Source organism: Salmo trutta, unplaced genomic scaffold, assembly GCF_901001165.1.
Source record: "Salmo trutta unplaced genomic scaffold, fSalTru1.1, whole genome shotgun sequence".
NCBI classification, from domain to species: Eukaryota; Metazoa; Chordata; class Actinopteri; order Salmoniformes; family Salmonidae; genus Salmo; species Salmo trutta.
This window is the reverse complement of record NW_021822911.1, coordinates 11564522-11585687: the sequence shown is the minus strand read 5'-3', so window position 1 is coordinate 11585687 and position 21166 is coordinate 11564522. Positions and strand designations below refer to the sequence as shown.

The 21166-nt window shown below is 40.1% G+C and overlaps 1 long non-coding RNA gene across 6 annotated transcripts; it reads right to left on the bottom strand.

The window, feature by feature from the left end:
* Positions 1 to 15599: 15599 nt before the first annotated feature.
* On the bottom strand, positions 15600 to 19488 carry LOC115186330 (uncharacterized). Of its 6 annotated transcripts, none has more exons than XR_003875691.1 (4): positions 19311 to 19488; positions 19002 to 19149; positions 16593 to 18117; positions 15600 to 16332 (listed from the first exon to the last, which is right to left on the bottom strand). It is a non-coding gene; the product is annotated as an uncharacterized LOC115186330 (long non-coding RNA). The 6 variants fall into 6 exon arrangements; XR_003875694.1 differs by lacking the exon at positions 19311 to 19488 and having other exon boundaries at positions 16593 to 17296; positions 17395 to 18117; positions 19002 to 19173; XR_003875695.1 differs by lacking the exon at positions 19311 to 19488 and having other exon boundaries at positions 16593 to 17296; positions 17463 to 18117; positions 19002 to 19173.
* Positions 19489 to 21166: the final 1678 nt, after the last annotated feature.

Here is a 21166-nt window from a genome sequence, read left to right as displayed (position 1 = left end):
ATCCATTTGGTCTGGTGTAGTCTGGTCCCACAGCCTATTTCCCTGACAATAAAACACTACAGTGGAATCCATTTGGTCTGGTGTAGTCTGGTCCTACAGCCTATTTCCCTGACAATAAAACACTACAGTGGAATCCATTTGGTCTGGTGTAGTCTGGTCCTACAGCCTATTGCCCTGACAATAAAACACTACAGTGGAATCCATTTGGTCTGGTGTAGTCTGGTCCTACAGCCTATTTCCCTGACAATAAAACACTACAGTGGAATCCATTTGGTCTGGTGTAGTCTGGTCCTACAGCCTATTTCCCTGGCAATAAAACACTACAGTGGAATCCATTTGGTCTGGTGTAGTCTGGTCCTACAGCCTATTTCCCTGGCAATAAAACACTACAGTGGAATCCATTTGGTCTGGTGTAGTCTGGTCCTACAGCCTATTTCCCTGACAATAAAACACTACAGTGGAATCCATTTGGTCTGGTGTAGTCTGGTCCTACAGCCTATTTCCCTGACAATAAAACACTACAGTGGAATCCATTTGGTCTGGTGTAGTCTGGTCCTACAGCCTATTTCCCTGACAATAAAACACTACAGTGGAATCCATTTGGTCTGGTGTAGTCTGGTCCTACAGCCTATTTCCCTGACAATAAAACACTACAGTGGAATCCATTTGGTCTGGTGTAGTCTGGTCCTACAGCCTATTGCCCTGACAATAAAACACTACAGTGGAATCCATTTGGTCTGGTGTAGTCTGGTCCTACAGCCTATTTCCCTGACAATAAAACACTACAGTGGAATCCATTTGGTCTGGTGTAGTCTGGTCCTACAGCCTATTTCCCTGACAATAAAACACTACAGTGGAATCCATTTGGTCTGGTGTAGTCTGGTCCTACAGCCTATTGCCCTGACAATAAAACACTACAGTGGAATCCATTTGGTCTGGTGTAGTCTGGTCCTACAGCCTATTGCCCTGACAATAAAACACTACAGTGTAATCCATTTGGTCTGGTGTAGTCTGGTCCTACAGCCTATTTCCCTGACAATAAAACACTACAGTGGAATCCATTTGGTCTGGTGTAGTCTGGTCCTACAGCCTATTGCCCTGACAATAAAACACTACAGTGGAATCCATTTGGTCTGGTGTAGTCTGGTCCTACAGCCTATTTCCCTGACAATAAAACACTACAGTGGAATCCATTTGGTCTGGTGTAGTCTGGTCCTACAGCCTATTGCCCTGACAATAAAACACTACAGTGGAATCCATTTGGTCTGGTGTAGTCTGGTCCTACAGCCTATTTCCCTGACAATAAAACACTACAGTGGAATCCATTTGGTCTGGTGTAGTCTGGTCCTACAGCCTATTGCCCTGACAATAAAACACTACAGTGGAATCCATTTGGTCTGGTGTAGTCTGGTCCTACAGCCTATTTCCCTGACAATAAAACACTACAGTGGAATCCATTTTGTCTGGTGTAGTCTGGTCCTACAGCCTATTGCCCTGACAATAAAACACTACAGTGGAATCCATTTGGTCTGGTGTAGTCTGGTCCTACAGCCTATTTCCCTGACAATAAAACACTACAGTGGAATCCATTTTGTCTGGTGTAGTCTGGTCCTACAGCCTATTTCCCTGGCAATAAAACACTACAGTGGAATCCATTTGGTCTGGTGTAGTCTGGTCCTACAGCCTATTTCCCTGGCAATAAAACACTACAGTGGAATCCATTTGGTCTGGTGTAGTCTGGTCCTACAGCCTATTTCCCTGACAATAAAACACTACAGTGGAATCCATTTGGTCTGGTGTAGTCTGGTCCTACAGCCTATTTCCCTGACAATAAAACACTACAGTGGAATCCATTTGGTCTGGTGTAGTCTGGTCCTACAGCCTATTTCCCTGACAATAAAACACTACAGTGGAATCCATTTGGTCTGGTGTAGTCTGGTCCTACAGCCTATTGCCCTGACAATAAAACACTACAGTGGAATCCATTTGGTCTGGTGTAGTCTGGTCCTACAGCCTATTTCCCTGACAATAAAACACTACAGTGGAATCCATTTGGTCTGGTGTAGTCTGGTCCTACAGCCTATTACCCTGACAATAAAACACTACAGTGGAATCCATTTGGTCTGGTGTAGTCTGGTCCTACAGCCTATTTCCCTGACAATAAAACACTACAGTGGAATCCATTTGGTCTGGTGTAGTCTGGTCCTACAGCCTATTTCCCTGACAATAAAACACTACAGTGGAATCCATTTGGTCTGGTGTAGTCTGGTCCTACAGCCTATTTCCCTGGCAATAAAACACTACAGTGGAATCCATTTGGTCTGGTGTAGTCTGGTCCTACAGCCTATTTCCCTGACAATAATACACTACAGTGGAATCCATTTGGTCTGGTGTAGTCTGGTCCCACAGCCTATTGCCCTGACAATAAAACACTACAGTGGAATCCATTTGGTCTGGTGTAGTCTGGTCCTACAGCCTATTTCCCTGACAATAAAACACTACAGTGGAATCCATTTTGTCTGGTGTAGTCTGGTCCTACAGCCTATTTCCCTGACAATAAAACACTACAGTGGAATCCATTTGGTCTGGTGTAGTCTGGTCCTACAGCCTATTTCCCTGACAATAAAACACTACAGTGGAATCCATTTGGTCTGGTGTAGTCTGGTCCTACAGCCTATTGCCCTGACAATAAAACACTACAGTGGAATCCATTTGGTCTGGTGTAGTCTGGTCCTACAGCCTATTTCCCTGGCAATAAAACACTACAGTGGAATCCATTTGGTCTGGTGTAGTCTGGTCCTACAGCCTATTTCCCTGGCAATAAAACACTACAGTGGAATCCATTTGGTCTGGTGTAGTCTGGTCCTACAGCCTATTTCCCTGACAATAAAACACTACAGTGGAATCCATTTTGTCTGGTGTAGTCTGGTCCTACAGCCTATTGCCCTGACAATAAAACACTACAGTGGAATCCATTTGGTCTGGTGTAGTCTGGTCCTACAGCCTATTTCCCTGACAATAAAACACTACAGTGGAATCCATTTGGTCTGGTGTAGTCTGGTCCTACAGCCTATTGCCCTGACAATAAAACACTACAGTGGATTCCATTTGGTCTGGTGTAGTCTGGTCCCACAGCCTATTTCCCTGACAATAAAACACTACAGTGGAATCCATTTGGTCTGGTGTAGTCTGGTCCTACAGCCTATTTCCCTGACAATAAAACACTACAGTGGAATCCATTTGGTCTGGTGTAGTCTGGTCCCACAGCCTATTTCCCTGACAATAAAACACTACAGTGGAATCCATTTGGTCTGGTGTAGTCTGGTCCTACAGCCTATTTCCCTGACAATAAAACACTACAGTGGAATCCATTTGGTCTGGTGTAGTCTGGTCCTACAGCCTATTTCCCTGACAATAAAACACTACAGTGGAATCCATTTGGTCTGGTGTAGTCTGGTCATACAGCCTATTTCCCTGACAATAAAACACTACAGTGGAATCCATTTGGTCTGGTGTAGTCTGGTCCTACAGCCTATTTCCCTGACAATAAAACACTACAGTGGAATCCATTTGGTCTGGTGTAGTCTGGTCCTACAGCCTATTTCCCTGACAATAAAACACTACAGTGGAATCCATTTGGTCTGGTGTAGTCTGGTCATACAGCCTATTTCCCTGACAATAAAACACTACAGTGGAATCCATTTGGTCTGGTGTAGTCTGGTCCTACAGCCTATTTCCCTGACAATAAAACACTACAGTGGAATCCATTTGGTCTGGTGTAGTCTGGTCCTACAGCCTATTGCCCTGACAATAAAACACTACAGTGGAATCCATTTGGTCTGGTGTAGTCTGGTCCTACAGCCTATTTCCCTGACAATAAAACACTACAGTGGAATCCATTTGGTCTGGTGTAGTCTGGTCCTACAGCCTATTTCCCTGACAATAAAACACTACAGTGGAATCCATTTGGTCTGGTGTAGTCTGGTCCTACAGCCTATTTCCCTGACAATAAAACACTACAGTGGAATCCATTTGGTCTGGTGTAGTCTGGTCCTACAGCCTATTTCCCTGACAATAAAACACTACAGTGGAATCCATTTGGTCTGGTGTAGTCTGGTCCTACAGCCTATTTCCCTGGCAATAAAACACTACAGTGGAATCCATTTGGTCTGGTGTAGTCTGGTCCTACAGCCTATTTCCCTGACAATAAAACACTACAGTGGAATCCATTTGATCAACTGTATTTGTAGATTTGATTAGTAATAGAGTTATAGTAATTAATAAAGTCCATTTACAGTTTCTTTTGACAAATTAGAAACAAAAAAATCTATAATAATAATAATGGCCAGGTCCGCTGGTGAAACGATTTGCTGTATTCCTAATCAAAAGCACCAGTGAACAATTGTAAAAGATGAATTTCATAAATAAAAATTTGTGGAAATATATTGATGACAAGATATTAAAAAAATAATTTGTTGATTGTATCAGACACTGTACCGCGCCTTTACACGTGAATTAATCCCATCTTCTCTTTATGCTTCGCGTCCACAAACAAATCAAATCGGTTTTCATTGGCCTTGTTCGGTGTGCACCTGCCGACTTGACATTGTGTCTTCTTTTCTCCCCCGAGGGAGATGTGGTGCCTGGGGGGAAAGGGAGAGCAGGACCTGCTGCCTGCTTGGAGATGTGGTGCCTGGGGGAAAAGGGAGAGCAGGACCTGCTGCCTGCTTGGAGATGTGGTGCCTGGGGGAAAAGGGAGAACAGGACCTGCTGCCTGCTTGGAGATGTGGTGCCTGGGGGAAAAGGGAGAGCAGGACCTGCTGCCTGCTTGGAGATGTGGTGCCTGGGGGAAAAGGGAGAGCAGGACCTGCTGCCTGCTTGGAGATGTGGTGCCTGGGGGAAAAGGGAGAGCAGGACCTGCTGCCTGCTTGGAGATGTGGTGCCTGGGGGAAAAGGGAGAGCAGGACCTGCTGCCTGCTTGGAGATGTGGTGCCTGGGGGAAAAGGGAGAGCAGGACCTGCTGCCTGCTTGGAGATGTGGTGCCTGGGGGAAAAGGGAGAGCAGGACCTGCTGCCTGCTTGGAGATGTGGTGCCTGGGGGAAAAGGGAGAGCAGGACCTGCTGCCTGCTTGGAGATGTGGTGCCTGGGGGAAAAGGGAGAGCAGGACCTGCTGCCTGCTTGGTGACTGTAGCTTCTTTCTCTGCGTTCATGTGGTTCTCACAAAGCTCACATGCCAGATCCATCATGAAATCTCTCCTGCTGACTGTCTTGTCAAGGCATTGCTTGTACAACACGTGTTGATAGCAGCCATGTTGAGCACATTGTAGAACACTGCAACAGTCCAGCAGCAAGTACCTCATTTTACAGAGTCTTGCCATCTAATATGAATGTAACATAATAGAAGGGGATACTAATTGGTGTCTGTCAGATGGAAGGCTGTCTGTATATGGTAGAGATACTGTATATACTGTAATGACCTGGCTAGATCATAAAGGGGATACTAGTTGGTGTCTGTATATGGTAGAGATACTGTATATACTGTAATGACCTGGCTAGATCATAAAGGGGATACTAGTTGGTGTCTGTATATGGTAGAGATACTGTATATACTGTAATGACCTGGCTAGATCATAAAGGGGATACTAGTTGGTGTCTGTATATGGTAGAGATACTGTATATACTGTAATGACCTGGCTAGATCATAAAAGGGATACTAGTTGGTGTCTGTATATGGTAGAGATACTGTATATACTGTAATGACCTGGCTAGATCATAAAGGGATACTAGTTGGTGTCTGTATATGGTAGAGATACTGTATATACTGTAATGACCTGGCTAGATCATAAAGGGGATACTAGTTGGTGTCTGTATATGGTAGATATACTGTATATACTGTAATGACCTGGCTAGATCATAAAGGGATACTAGTTGGTGTCTGTATATGGTAGAGATACTGTATATACTGTAATGACCTGGCTAGATCATAAAGGGGATACTAGTTGGTGTCTGTATATGGTAGAGATACTGTATATACTGTAATGACCTGGCTAGATCATAAAGGGGATACTAGTTGGTGTCTGTATATGGTAGAGATACTGTATATACTGTAATGACCTGGCTAGATCATAAAGGGGATACTAGTTGGTGTCTGTATATGGTAGAGATACTGTATATACTGTAATGACCTGGCTAGATCATAAAGGGGATACTAGTTGGTGTCTGTATATGGTAGAGATACCGTATATACTGTAATGACCTGGCTAGATCATAAAGGGGATACTAGTTGGTGTCTGTATATGGTAGAGATACTGTATATACTGTAATGACCTGGCTAGATCATAAAGGGGATACTAGTTGGTGTCTGTATATGGTAGATTATACTGTATATACTGTAATGGCCTGGATAGATCATAAAGGGGATACTAGTTGGTGTCTGTATATGGTAGAGATACTGTATATACTGTAATGACCTGGCTAGATCATAAAGGGGATACTAGTTGGTGTCTGTATATGGTAGAGATACTGTATATACTGTAATGACCTGGCTAGATCATAAAGGGGATACTAGTTGGTGTCTGTATATGGTAGAGATACTGTATATACTGTAATGACCTGGCTAGATCATAAAGGGGATACTAGTTGGTGTCTGTATATGGTAGAGATACTGTATATACTGTAATGACCTGGCTAGATCATAAAGGGGATACTAGTTGGTGTCTGTATATGGTAGAGATACTGTATATACTGTAATGACCTGGCTAGATCATAAAGGGGATACTAGTTGGTGTCTGTATATGGTAGAGAAACTGTATATACTGTAATGACCTGGATAGATCATAAAGGGGATACTGGTTGGTGTCTGTATATGGTAGAGATACTGTATATACTGTATTGACCTGGCTAGATCATAAAGGGGATACTAGTTGGTGTCTGTATATGGTAGAGAAACTGTATATACTGTAATGACCTGGATAGATCATAAAGGGGATAATAGTTGGTGTCTGTATATGGTAGAGATACTGTATATACTGTAATGACCTGGCTAGATCATAAAGGGGATACTAGTTGGTGTCTGTATATGGTAGAGATACTGTATATACTGTAATGACCTGGCTAGATCATAAAGGGGATACTAGTTGGTGTCTGTATATGGTAGAGATACTGTATATACTGTAATGACCTGGCTAGATCATAAAGGGGATACTAGTTGGTGTCTGTATATGGTAGAGATACTGTATATACTGTAATGACCTGGCTAGATCATAAAGGGGATACTAGTTGGTGTCTGTATATGGTAGAGATACTGTATATACTGTAATGACCTGGCTAGATCATAAAGGGGATACTAGTTGCTGTCTGTGTATGGTAGAGATACTGTATATACTGTAATGACCTGGCTAGATCATAAAGGGGATACTAGTTGGTGTCTGTGTATGGTAGAGATACTGTATATACTGTAATGACCTGGCTAGATCATAAAGGGGATACTAGTTGGTGTCTGTATATGGTAGAGATACTGTATATACTGTAATGACCAGGCTAGATCATAAAGGGGATACTAGTTGGTGTCTGTATATGGTAGAGATACTGTATATACTGTAATGACCTGGCTAGATCATAAAGGGGATACTAGTTGGTGTCTGTATATGGTAGAGATACTGTATATACTGTAATGACCTGGCTAGATCATAAAGGGGATACTAGTTGGTGTCTGTATATGGTAGAGATACTGTATATACTGTAATGACCTGGCTAGATCATAAAGGGGATACTAGTTGGTGTCTGTATATGGTAGAGATACTGTATATATTGTAATGACCTGGCTAGATCATAAAGGGGATACTAGTTGGTGTCTGTATATGGTAGAGATACTGTATATACTGTAATGACCTGGCTAGATCATAAAGGGGATACTAGTTGGTGTCTGTATATGGTAGAGATACTGTATATACTGTAATGACCTGGATAGATCATAAAGGGAATACTAGTTGGTGTCTGTATATGGTAGAGATACTGTATATACTGTAATGACCTGGCTAGATCATAAAGGGGATACTAGTTGGTGTCTGTATATGGTAGAGATACTGTATATACTGTAATGACCTGGCTAGATCATAAAGGGGATACTAGTTGGTGTCTGTATATGGTAGAGATACTGTATATACTGTAATGACCTGGCTAGATCATAAAGGGGATACTAGTTGGTGTCTGTATATGGTAGAGATACTGTATATACTGTAATGACCTGGCTAGATCATAAAGGGGATACTAGTTGGTGTCAGTATATGGTAGAGATACAGTATATACTGTAATGTCCTGGGTAGATCATAAAGGGGATACTAGTTGGTGTCTGTATATGGTAGAGATACTGTATATACTGTAATGACCTGGCTAGATCATAAAGGGGATACTAGTTGGTGTCTGTATATGGTAGAGATACTGTATATACTGTAATGACCTGGCTAGATCATAAAGGGGATAATAGTTGGTGTCTGTATATGGTAGAGATACTGTATATACTGTAATGACCTGGCTAGATCATAAAGGGGATACTAGTTGGTGTCTGTATATGGTAGAGATACTGTATATACTGTAATGACCTGGCTAGATCATAAAGGGGATACTAGTTGGTGTCTGTATATGGTAGAGATACTGTATATACTGTAATGACCTGGCTAGATCATAAAGGGGATACTAGTTGGTGTCTGTATATGGTAGAGATACTGTATATACTGTAATGTCCTGGCTAGATCATAAAGGGGATACTAGTTGGTGTCTGTATATGGTAGAGATACTGCATATACTGTAATGACCTGGCTAGATCATAAAGGGGATACTAGTTGGTGTCTGTATATGGTAGAGATACTGTATATACTGTAATGACCTGGATAGATCATAAAGGGGATACTAGTTGGTGTCTGTATATGGTAGAGATACTGTATATACTGTAATGACCTGGCTAGATCATAAAGGGGATACTAGTTGGTGTCTGTATATGGTAGAGATACTGTATATACTGTAATGACCAGGCTAGATCATAAAGGGGATACTAGTTGGTGTCTGTATATGGTAGAGATACTGTATATACTGTAATGACCTGGCTAGATCATAAAGGGGATACTAGTTGGTGTCTGTATATGGTAGAGATACTGTATATACTGTAATGACCTGGCTAGATCATAAAGGGGATACTAGTTGGTGTCTGTGTATGGTAGAGATACTGTATATACTGTAATGACCTGGCTAGATCATAAAGGGGATACTAGTTGGTGTCTGTATATGGTAGAGATACTGTATATACTGTAATGACCTGGCTAGATCATAAAGGGGATACTAGTTGGTGTCTGTATATGGTAGAGATACTGTATATACTGTAATGACCTGGCTAGATCATAAAGGGGATACTAGTTGGTGTCTGTATATGGTAGAGATACTGTATATACTGTAATGACCTGGCTAGATCATAAAGGGGATACTAGTTGGTGTCTGTATATGGTAGAGATACTGTATATACTGTAATGACCTGGCTAGATCATAAAGGGGATACTAGTTGGTGTCTGTATATGGTAGAGATACTGTATATACTGTAATGACCTGGCTAGATCATAAAGGGGATACTAGTTGGTGTCTGTATATGGTAGAGATACTGTATATACTGTAATGACCTGGCTAGATCATAAAGGGGATACTAGTTGGTGTCAGTATATAGTAGAGATACTGTATATACTGTAATGACCTGGCTAGATCATAAAGGGGATACTAGTTGGTGTCAGTATATGGTAGAGATACTGTATATACTGTAATGACCTGGCTAGATCATAAAGGGGATACTAGTTGGTGTCTGTATGTGGTAGAGATACTGTATATACTGTAATGACCTGGCTAGATCATAAAGGGGATACTAGTTGGTGTCTGTATATGGTAGAGATACTGTATATACTGTAATGACCTGGCTAGATCATAAAGGGGATACTAGTTGGTGTCAGTATATGGTAGAGATACTGTTTAAACCTTAGTGTGATTGTAGTCTGTCATTGTCTCCGGTTTCTTCTTCTGGTCACTGACGGTGGCAACAGTGGGGTGAATGGAAGAAAACACTCTCCATCACACTGTGAGTGTTGCTTTACCACTCTCCATCACACTGTGAGTGTTGCTTTACCACTCTCCATCACACCGTGAGTGTTGCTTTACCACTCTCTACATACTGTGAGTGTTGCTTTACCACTCTCCATGACACTGTGAGTGATGCTTTACCACTCTCCATCACACTGTGAGTGTTGCTTTACCACTCTCCATCACACTGTGAGTGTTGCTTTACCACTCTCCATCACACTGTGAGTGTTGCTTTACCACTCTCCATCACACTGTGAGTGTTGCTTTACCTCTCTCCATCACACTGTGAGTGTTGCTTTACCACTCTCCATCACACTGTGAGTGTTGCTTTACCTCTCTCCATCACACTGTGAGTGTTGCTTTACCACTCTCCATCACACTGTGAGTGTTGCTTTACCACTCTCCATCACACCGTGAGTGTTGCTTTACCACTCTCCATCACACTGTGAGTGTTGCTTTACCACTCTCCATCACACCGTGAGTGTTGCTTTACCACTCTCCATCACACTGTGAGTGTTGCTTTACCACTCTCTACACACTGTGAGTGTTGCTTTACCACTCTCTACACACTGTGAGTGTTGCTTTACCACTCTCCATCACACAGTGTGTGTTGCTTTACCTCTCTCCATCACACTGTGAGTGTTGCTTAACCTCTCTCCATCGCACTGTGATGGAGAGAAGCTCGGAATCGTCTGTGGCCGATGATTGAGAGAGCAAGGAAGGAAGGGAAAAGTGCATACTTTGCCGGAGCTAAGGCTTTTGGTAATGGAAGGGAAATTCACGCTGACGCCTAGTTTGTTGACTGCTGGATTTATCAAGTGAGTTGTGCAGGACTGAGTTTTATTTGCATCTGATAAAACTTTATATTTCTTGAGGAAAGAGCATTGTTTGTGTGAGCCAAACTTATTTTATATCTAAAAAAAAATGTATGGCAGGGAAATTCGCACTGACACTTAAAGCTAGCTTGATGGCTATTCGTTTTTACCAATCTATGGTAAAATGTTATTTGCAATTGTATAAAAATATGTATATATATAATTTAGGTCAACCACTTGCGTGGTGCAAAGGACTGTTTTTATTTGCAACTAGTAAGAACTTTTCTTTTTGTGAGACCCTGATTCGTGTGAACGTATACAAGTTTAATATTCTTCATATAGTCACTGATAGTAAATGTCCATTTCTGTTTTTTCTATTAATGCCAGGGGAATCCGTAATATTTTGAAAAGGAAATATTTATTTTTTTGTATTGTAAGGGTAAGAGTGCCGACTTTTATTTCATTCAAGAAACTCATGCCTGTTCCACAGATACTGCGTTTTGGGAGTGTCAATGGGGGAATGATATTTGGTTTTCATTTGGTACTAATCGGTCAGCAGGTGTTGCTATTTTAAAAGGCAACTTTAAGGGTCATATATTGAGTCATGAAGCAGATAATACAGGGAGATGGATTATACTATTGGTAGATGTCAACCATGTTCAATTCATTGTTGTAAATACTTATGCTTCCAATAACAAGTCAAGTAACTGTATTTTATTTAGAGACATTGAGAGGAAAATAAGTAAAATTATGTCTAAATTCCCATTGGCCAAAGTAATATGGGGTGGAGATTTTAATACATGATAATCTAGATAGATGACCTCCTAAGGATAGCAATTCTGTTTGTGAGATAAGGAATATATGTCTAAGGTTAGGTGTTCTAGATATTTGGAGACATAAGAACCCAGATAAGATTATGTTTACATGGAGTACTAAAGATTTATCTATACAATCCCGTATTGATTTCTGGCTGATATCTGAAGATATGGCTGACAAGGTTGAAACAGTCTCGATTGAACCATCGATTTTAACAGACCACAAAGGGATCTCAATAAAGATAAATATGCATGGTTTGTCAACAAAAAAAGTTAGCAAAGGTTACTGGAAAATGAACAAGACTTTACTAGAGAAGGAAGTAGCAGGAATTAATGATAAATACTGGAATTGTGCCTGTGTTATGAATACGTTTGGAAGTTACTGGGAGCTAATGAAATTTGATTAAGGCTTTTGGCTATTTCAATGGGGAAAGAAATTGCTCGTGCCAAGAGAGAAAGAATATGACATCATAAAGGGAATAATGGATAATACTAAAAAAAGTTAACTAACTAATCAGGAATTACTGGAGCTATCATCATTGCAAATACAGTTAGACTGTATCTACGAGGAAAAGGCCCGGGGAACGTTTATAAGGTCAAGACGAAAATGGATGGAAAAGGGAGAGAAAAATACAAAATATTTCTTTAATTTAGAAAAAAAGGCAGGCGAAAAGACTTCCATATGTAAATTAATGATTAATAATACTCCCAATGAAAATCCAAAAGAAATCTCTCAGCATGTTGCCCAGTTTTATCAGAATCTGTATACATCAGCCCAGCCAACTTCCAATATGGATCTTTTCTTAGACAATGTAGCAAACATTGCTAAGAAGATAGATAATGATTTCAGGGATTTTTGTGATGATGCGTTATCTGAAATTGAGATAAAAGACTGTATTAAAAGCCTTAAGGACAATAGGTCCCCTGGAAATTATGGTTTAATAAGAAAGATTTATAAAGCATTCAATGATAAATTGATTCCTTTCATTCTTGCTATGTTTCAAGAATCAATAGAAAAAGGGGAGTTACCGGCTTCCTTAAAGCAAGGTGTAATTACTTTGATTCCCAAACCTAATAAGGATACTCTTTATACAGACAACTGGCGACCCATTAGCCTGTTGAATAATGATGGGAAATTATTTGCCCTTGTACTTGCTAAGAGGTTGAAACGAGGCTTGCATCATATAATTGATGAACAATCTGGTTTTATGCATGCTCGACACATTAGTAATAACATCAGGTTGATCTTAGATATGATTGACTATAATGACCTCATCCTTGATGATAGTTTTCTTATGTTTGTTGATTTTTATAAAGCTTTTGACACTGTAGAAAATGAGTTTATGTTCAAAGCAATATGTTTTTTGGGGTTTGGTGACTATTTTTTGAAAGCAGTCCAAACTTTATATAGTGGTTGTACAAGCTCTGTAAAATTAGCTCGCGGGAGATCCCAAAGATTTGATATTGGCCGTGGCATTAGGCCCAATTAGTCCATTTGTATTTTTATTGGTTACTCAAATTATGGCCTTTCATATCAAAAAAGGGAATTTATGGTGTTTCAGCACTTGGCAAGGAATTTAAACTATGTCAACTGGCTGATGATACCACCATATTTTTAAGAGACAGGAATGAGGTTTCTAAAGCAGTTTCCTGTATTGAAGACTTTTCCTTAGTTTCGGGTTTGAAAATTAATATCAATAAGTTAGTCTTATTTCCACTCAAGGATTGTGTTTTACAGGAAGTATATGGTATCCCAATTAAAGATAAGGTTACTTATCTTGAAATTGTTATATCCAAGGATGAAAAACAAAGGAGTGAATTGAACTTTAACTCCATTATTGAGAAAACAAAGAAGAAATTGAACTTCTGGTTGATGAGAGATATTTCGTTATACGGTTGGGTTTTATTTTCCAAAGCTGAAGGGTTATCCATATTGGTTTATGTCTCGTTATCACTTGGCTTACCCCCTAAAATTATAGAGGACTTAGATAAGATTCTTTATCATTTTATTTGGAGGAACAAGCCTCACTATCTACGAAAATATATTCTCACTAATACCCAAGAACAAGGTCTTGAGGTTTTAGATTTCAATACTCCAAATAATACTTTTAAAATAAATGTAAAAAAAAATGGATTCTGAAGTATGTTAAGAACCAGAACAGTATTTGGAATGTTTTCCCTAAGTATTTATTTGACTCTGTTGGTGGTTTCGAATTTTGCTTCGATGTAATTTTGATATTGATAAAATCCCAGTAAAGTTGGCCAAATTCCATAAGCAGACAATTCTAGATTGGATGTTAGCGTATAAACACAAATACTTTTTATGGAACAAAGATATATGATTTAAAAATAAGTATTTTTTATAACTGGTTTGAGAATACAATTATTTTAGTTGGTCAGTTACTGAATAAGGATGGATATCTACTCTCATATGGGGAATTTCTTGATAAGTTTAAAATTCCAATTACCCCAAAAGAATATGCAATTGTTTTTGATGCGATTCCAAGGGGCGGGTTGTCTCCTTTAAATTCCTCTGTGGTTGATGTAACAGATTTACATGAAAATATATTCATTGGCATTGGTATTGGTAGAGCATGGTGTTTGCAACACCAGGGTTGTTGGTTCGATTCCCACGGGGGGCCAGCACAGAAAAAATAAATAAAAAATGTATGAAATGAAATGTATGCATTCACTACTGTAAGTCGCTCTGGATAAGATGACTAAAATGTAAATGTAAAATAAATGTAGTAATAAACAGATTAGGAATATTGTTTATGATACTACAATTCTCTCAGCAAGATTCTTTTGGTCAGATATCTATGGTGATATACAATGGGGGAAAGCATGGAAAATTGCTAACAAATATTGTATCAGTAACAAAGTAAAGGAAGTTTCATTTGAAATGTTACATAGAATTTATCCTGTGAAACATGTTTTGGAAAGATTCAAGCTGTCACGACCGTCGTATGAATAATTAGACCAAGGCGCAGCGTGAGTAGAGTTCCACATTTTAATAATAGTGAAACTTCCAAAAACAACAAAGCTATAACGATCGTGAAACACGTAGCGCACATAGGCACTCACACAAAACAATATCCCACATCGCAGGTGGGACAAAAAGGACACACTAAGTATGATCCCCAATAAGAGGTAACGATTATCAGCTGCCTCCAATTGGGAACCATATACACACACCAACATAGAAATATAATACCTAGAAACCCCCCTAGTCACGCCCTGACCTAAAACACCATAGAGAACCCCGAGGGCTCTCTATGGTCAGGGCGTGACACAAGCTGAATATTGAATATAACTGTGATTTCTGTGGAATGGAAAAGGAGACCATTTTTGCATTTGTTTTTTACCTGTATTTATAGCAGAATGATTTGGATTGACATACAGAATTTTGTTACAAAATAAATAGGGCCGGTTGTACTATTTAATGGTTTTGATATAATGATTTATTTCAGAAATTCTGACGTAGATAAAGATGTAGCATATTTAATTCAACTGCTAATAATACTAGGTACATTTCATATTCACAAATGCCAATGGCCTAATTCAAAACCTAACTTTTTTCACTTTATAAATGAGTTTAAACAATATGGCATCACTAACTATAATGAAAAACAAAAAGGCAATTAAAACTTGTAGTCTTAATGAATATGATTTGTTTGTTTAGGATTCCTGGCAATGTAAATAGTTTGTTAGTACGCTTGTTTGCATGTGACTATTCCTCTTTTGTTTGATGATATTTGTTAATAAAGAAAAGTAAAAAAGAGTGCCCTGTATAAGTTGAAGTCATATTGAACAACTACCAGAGAGAACCTTCTCTACATAGGAATTGCATACCATATTTTTTCCCATACATCAAAATAATACTTTATTGTCAATCAGCAATTACTTACTTAGATAAGGCCTCAACAAGGCCCCAGTTAATGGTTGAAAATAACTTATGTCAGTGCCAATGAGTTACACTGAGTGTATAAAATATTAAGATCACCTGCTCTTTCCATGACATATGCTGACCAGGTGAATCCAGGTTAACGCTATAATCCCTTATGGATGTCACTAGTTAAATCCACTTAAATAAGTATAGATAAAGAGGAGGAGAAAGGTTTAAAAAAATATTGTAAGGCTTGAGACAATTGAGACATGGATTGTGTATGTGTGCCATTTAAAGGGTGAATGGGCAAGACAAAATATTTACATGCCTTTCAACGGGGCATGGTTGTATGTGCCAGGGGTACCAGTTTGTGTCAAGAACTGCAATGCTGCTGGGTTTTTTACGCTCAACAGTTTCCCGTGTGTATGAAGAATGGTTCACCACTCAAAAGACAATTTGACACAACTGTGGGAAGCATTGGAGTCAACATGGGCCAGCATCCCTGTGAATGTGTTGTACACTCAGTACATTAATAGTATTGGTACCGTGTTCTTGCCGTAACCTGTAAAGCTGGAGCAGCCTGCGAGGCAGGGGGAGGTGTAGGTGATGCCATTGTCTGAACACACATGGTCCCACTCCCCAGCCAAGCAGGAGCAGTCTCTGTTACACTCTGACAACAGGCTGCCATCGTACACCAGGGGACCTGGGGGACAGAGAAAATGGCTGGTAATAATGATGTTTAAATAATTGTGTCTGAACTATCATTGACATAGGCACAGTGACAAAACAGCCAGGAATCCTGGCTCAGTAACAACCATACTGTATATTCCCACAAGAGGGAGCCCAGGAAGAGGCCCATGTGTGTTTTGGTCTAACTCTCCCTCATATTCCACTGATCAAAACTTTTGTTTTTATCAACCCACACACCCCCCAACCAACCAACCAATCAGATGTCATATTTACCCGTTGTAGGACACGGTCAGACCAGCCACCTTAACGTTGTCACACTTAGTGCCAGACTGCAGAAGGAGGAGGTAGGCCATGAAGGAGGTGACGAAAGACAGCTGGGCTCCAGACACAACGCCAAGCTTATACCTCTTCATCAGTAGACCTCCCAGGAATATCCCCACCGCACCCACAGGCAGGTTCACCTCACCTGGAAAAGTTATACTCACACGTCTTTAGTGCTGCCAGTGTGCTGGAGTTTCATTTCCACTCATGTTCAACAAACCTACAGGGGATGGGAGAAAACAAAAAAAATAGAATTTAATGCCATTCAACATCAATACTGACAGGATGGAACATTTCAGTTGGAGCATGTCCATGTTTCTATGGCTTCGTTAAGACAGGCAGCCCAATTCAGTAGTTTTTTGAGTAATTGGTATTTTGACCAATCAGATATGCTCTGAAAAAGAGCTGATGCGAAAATATGTAATGTGATTGGTCAAAAGATCAATTAGTGGAAAAAATATCATAATTGGGCTGCCTGTCTAAACGCATCCCTTGTCTCTCTGTCTCTGACCCAAACCTCAGTCCTTGCATCGATTACAGAGGGCTGAAAAGGATTACGATCAAGAATCGTTACCCCCTACCCGATGTCCGCCACCTTGGAGTTGGCCCTAGGAGCCCAATTCTTCACCAAACTGGACCTCCGCAACGCTTAAAATCTGGTGAGAATCAGGGAGGGAGATGAGTGGAAAACTGCTTTTAACACCCCTAGTGGTCACTGAGTATTTAGTCATGACCTTCGGAATATCGAACTCACCGGCATTCTTTCAAGCATTGATCAATGACACTCTTAGGGATATGTTGAATGTGTTCGTCTTTGTTTACCTCGACGACATCCTGATCTTCTCCAAAAACCCTTCCGGAACACATTCGGCCCTGTCCCACCTCACTCAAGCAGGTTTTTGCTGGAATCTCGAGGCTGACAGGGCATTCATAGAGCTCAAGGGACGTTTCAACTCCGGACCCATCCTCGTTCATCCTGATCCTACTCGTCCCTTTGTGGTAGAGGTGGACGCCTCGGACACCGGAGCTGGTGCGGTCCTTTCACAGCGGAACGAGGAGGACAAGAAACTGCACCCATGCGCATTTTATTTTTTTTTTACTAAAAATGGCATATCAGTTTGGATACTAGGCTGCAACAACATAGCAGCACATAAAACAATGTTAGGGGTTTGACAGTAGAGTCATGGACAAACGCCAGTCAATCAATTAATAGGAACAACTAGAAAACTGGACAATATTGAGAGCAGACTCTGAACCACAAGAAAAACGGATCATACTGTAGTCTGTATCTAGTTTTTACTACATGAATTCTCAAGCAACTCAATGTTATTGTTGATACCCATCTCAAAGCTGCAGTCTATGAGTCCGATGAGAGAGCTGGACAGGTCAAAGTGTCTCTCTGAGTGATGGCACACTTCATGTAGGTCCCTGACAGAGCTTTGGTGAAGGAGGCGAACGACAGGGCCACAATGAACTGCTGACAAACACAAGAGACAGAACATTAGTGTGTGTTTGTCCGTGTGTATGTGCATGCGTGGATGCGTGTGCAGACAGAGTGCATGTGTAGCTGAGGTGGCCTGCAAAAGTAAAAAGAACGGACACAAGTTTACGTCTGCAAAGTTCTGGCGCTTTCTTTATTCTGAAGAATGTTTTTTTTTCTCTTGTTCAATTGTCTATTTTCTTGTTAGTACTTTGAAAATATTCACATCAAACAAGTGCACATTTTAAATTACACAACATAAATGCACTTTACCTAAAGCACAACTCAAAAATGTTCCACAAATAACCCTGTCTTAGTGTATGGTTTCACATGAAAACCACAATGTATTTCACATTCATACAATAGAAACACCTATATATGAAAACATAACTGAATGTTTTTCTATATACCGCTACCTCTATAGAAAACTGACAACAATACATTCAGCTTTAAGATAGTGGCACCTCCAGAAAATCGTCTCTCTCTCACTGTATGCACTAAAAGTCCACCAGACTGAGCGTGCTCGGCCAGTTTACCAGCTAGTGAGCACAATTTTACACAAAAAAAACAATAACATGTAAAACCAACTCAGAAATCCCTAACAAATGGATTCTTTATAAAAAATCTCCTAGACAAAATCCAGTACAAGTAAGCTACTCAGTAAACATAGTCTCTGTGACTCGTAAATCGTTTTTTACCTCAGCTAGCATCAAGCTAACATATACTCTCACTCAATGTAAATCACATTCTTCTCTCACTCAGTTCGACACAAAGCCAAAACAAGACCTTTCCTAACGTGATAATACCTTGACAGAGTTGTTAAATAGCATGTTATTACATATTGTGTATATATTTGAACGTTTGGAAGTTCTGTTACATACCTGTAATAGTAAAAAGAACAGACCCAGTTTAGCTCAGTAAAGTTCTGATCCTTATTCAGCAGAATGGTGAGCGCTTGGCCAGAACTTGCTGTTTCTCCTGCTACAACAGTGCAACAGCGCCATCTATTGGCCTGATGGACTGCTAACGCTAAAGTATTTAGAAAATGCAATTTAGATTCATTAAGACAAATACATAAACAAATTGGGAGGGAAATGCATAATAAAAGAGTGTCCGTTTTTAGTGACTTTGTTTTCAACCCATTACACAAGCACAATCGTACATGTGCATTTTAAAGCATTATTAAGAACCTTGAGTGTGGAACTGCAGGGCGTTTGTTGGCCTGCTTGTCAGGGACACACAGTTCCTGTTGGCTGGTCAGCTTCGCTCTGTCCTCTGCTGAATCACCCATCCTATCCAGTCAGATACGCAAAAACCACATCAATTTCACATGTGAACACGGGAAGTGTTCCAAAAACATGTTTTCATGTATTCTTCACGTAAAATGTAAGTTGAAATCATGTGGTTTTTCTGTCATGGCAGGAATATAAGATGCATTTTCATGTTATGTTTGATGTTGCATGATCTTGAAAATGCAATGTTCTTTGAGGTTCTTCCATTTTTCTTTTCCATGTATTTCCATGTATTTTCCATTTTCCATTCCCTCAGTCCTTTTCACTTTCCTTGGCAACATCAAATCAAATCAAATGTATTTATTTAGTCCTTCTTACATCAGCTGATATCTCAAAGTGCTGCACAGAAACCCAGCCTAAAACCCCAAACAGCATCGGTAGCCCTGCCCCCTGGTAAACAGCGTATGATCGCTGGATGATTCGTTTTAAGTCTAATACTAAGGGTAATGGAGAATGGAGTCGCCAATGACTACGGTTTTCAATTTGTCAGAGCTAATGCTGGGAGCCTTCGGCGTCTCAGACCCCGTAACGGGAGGAGTAGAGACCTGAGAAAGCTCAGACCCCGTAACGGGAGGAGTAGAGACCTGAGAAAGCTCAGACCCCGTAACGGGAGGAGTAGAGCCCAGAGAAGGCTCGGCCTCAGACTCCGACTCGCTGCTTAATGGGGAGAACTGGTTGAAAGTTTCTGTCGGCTTTAATCGCTGCCAAAAGTGATTCTAACATGTATTGTGAATACTTATGTAAATTAGATATTTATGTTTTTCATTTTCAATACATTTGAGAAAAAACATTTTCACTTTGTCATTATGGGGTATTGTCTGTAGCTGGGTGAGATGATAAAAAAACTATAATTTAATCCATTTGGAATTCAGGCTGTAAGAAAACAAAATGAGGAATAAGTTAAGGGGTATGAACACTTTCTGAAGGCACTGTATATCTGCAAGAAAGTGATAAATGAGCGACTCTTTGAAAGGGGGTCATATAAACATTGCCTTATTTAAAAAAAAAATTGCTATCATGCTATAATCGGCATAGTTTCTCAGACCAAATCTTCATTCTGTAAAATAAAGTAAAATACACGCTCGTAAAATACACGCTACAGGGAATGCAAAAAAAAAATGGCTTCTGCAAAGCACATATACATTGTCCAATCAACATCCACACATTGATTTCATTCTTCGGGTCTTTATTCAAACACAAACACTCTTGGAATAACATGCTCTTTCAGTGTCTTGTTGCAGGTTGTGCAATGTTCAAAAGCGTGTGAGAGATTAGCATGAATGTGTGTGTATGTCTGAGGGGTCAAGTTTGGATGGTCGTACATATGCAAATAGACTAGATTGTATATTTCAGGACCATGGACAGCAGCGATATCGGCATAGCGATATCTGTCATCCAGCACCACATGACAGTAAACAGCGGCCATCTCATGTGAAGTTGGCACTGGGGAAATCCCATGTAATGAGAAACGAGGCCTAGGAGGCAAAAAGACTGAAGTAGAAGATTCCCACAGGAACTCTATGCTAAACTGTTCTGCCACATTCATTTCAAATGTTACATCTTTCGAATTGTAAATAATAGGGAATACATCTGCAAAAAATTGAAACTGACTATTCAAACTACACTGTACAGCTTTAGTGTGTCTGTGCATCAAAGGTACATCTGTAAACAATTCAGTTCTCAGATGTCTGTTTAATGTGAGAAACAAAATGAAAAACAACTGTTAGACCATTACAATGCGGACTGTCATGCAT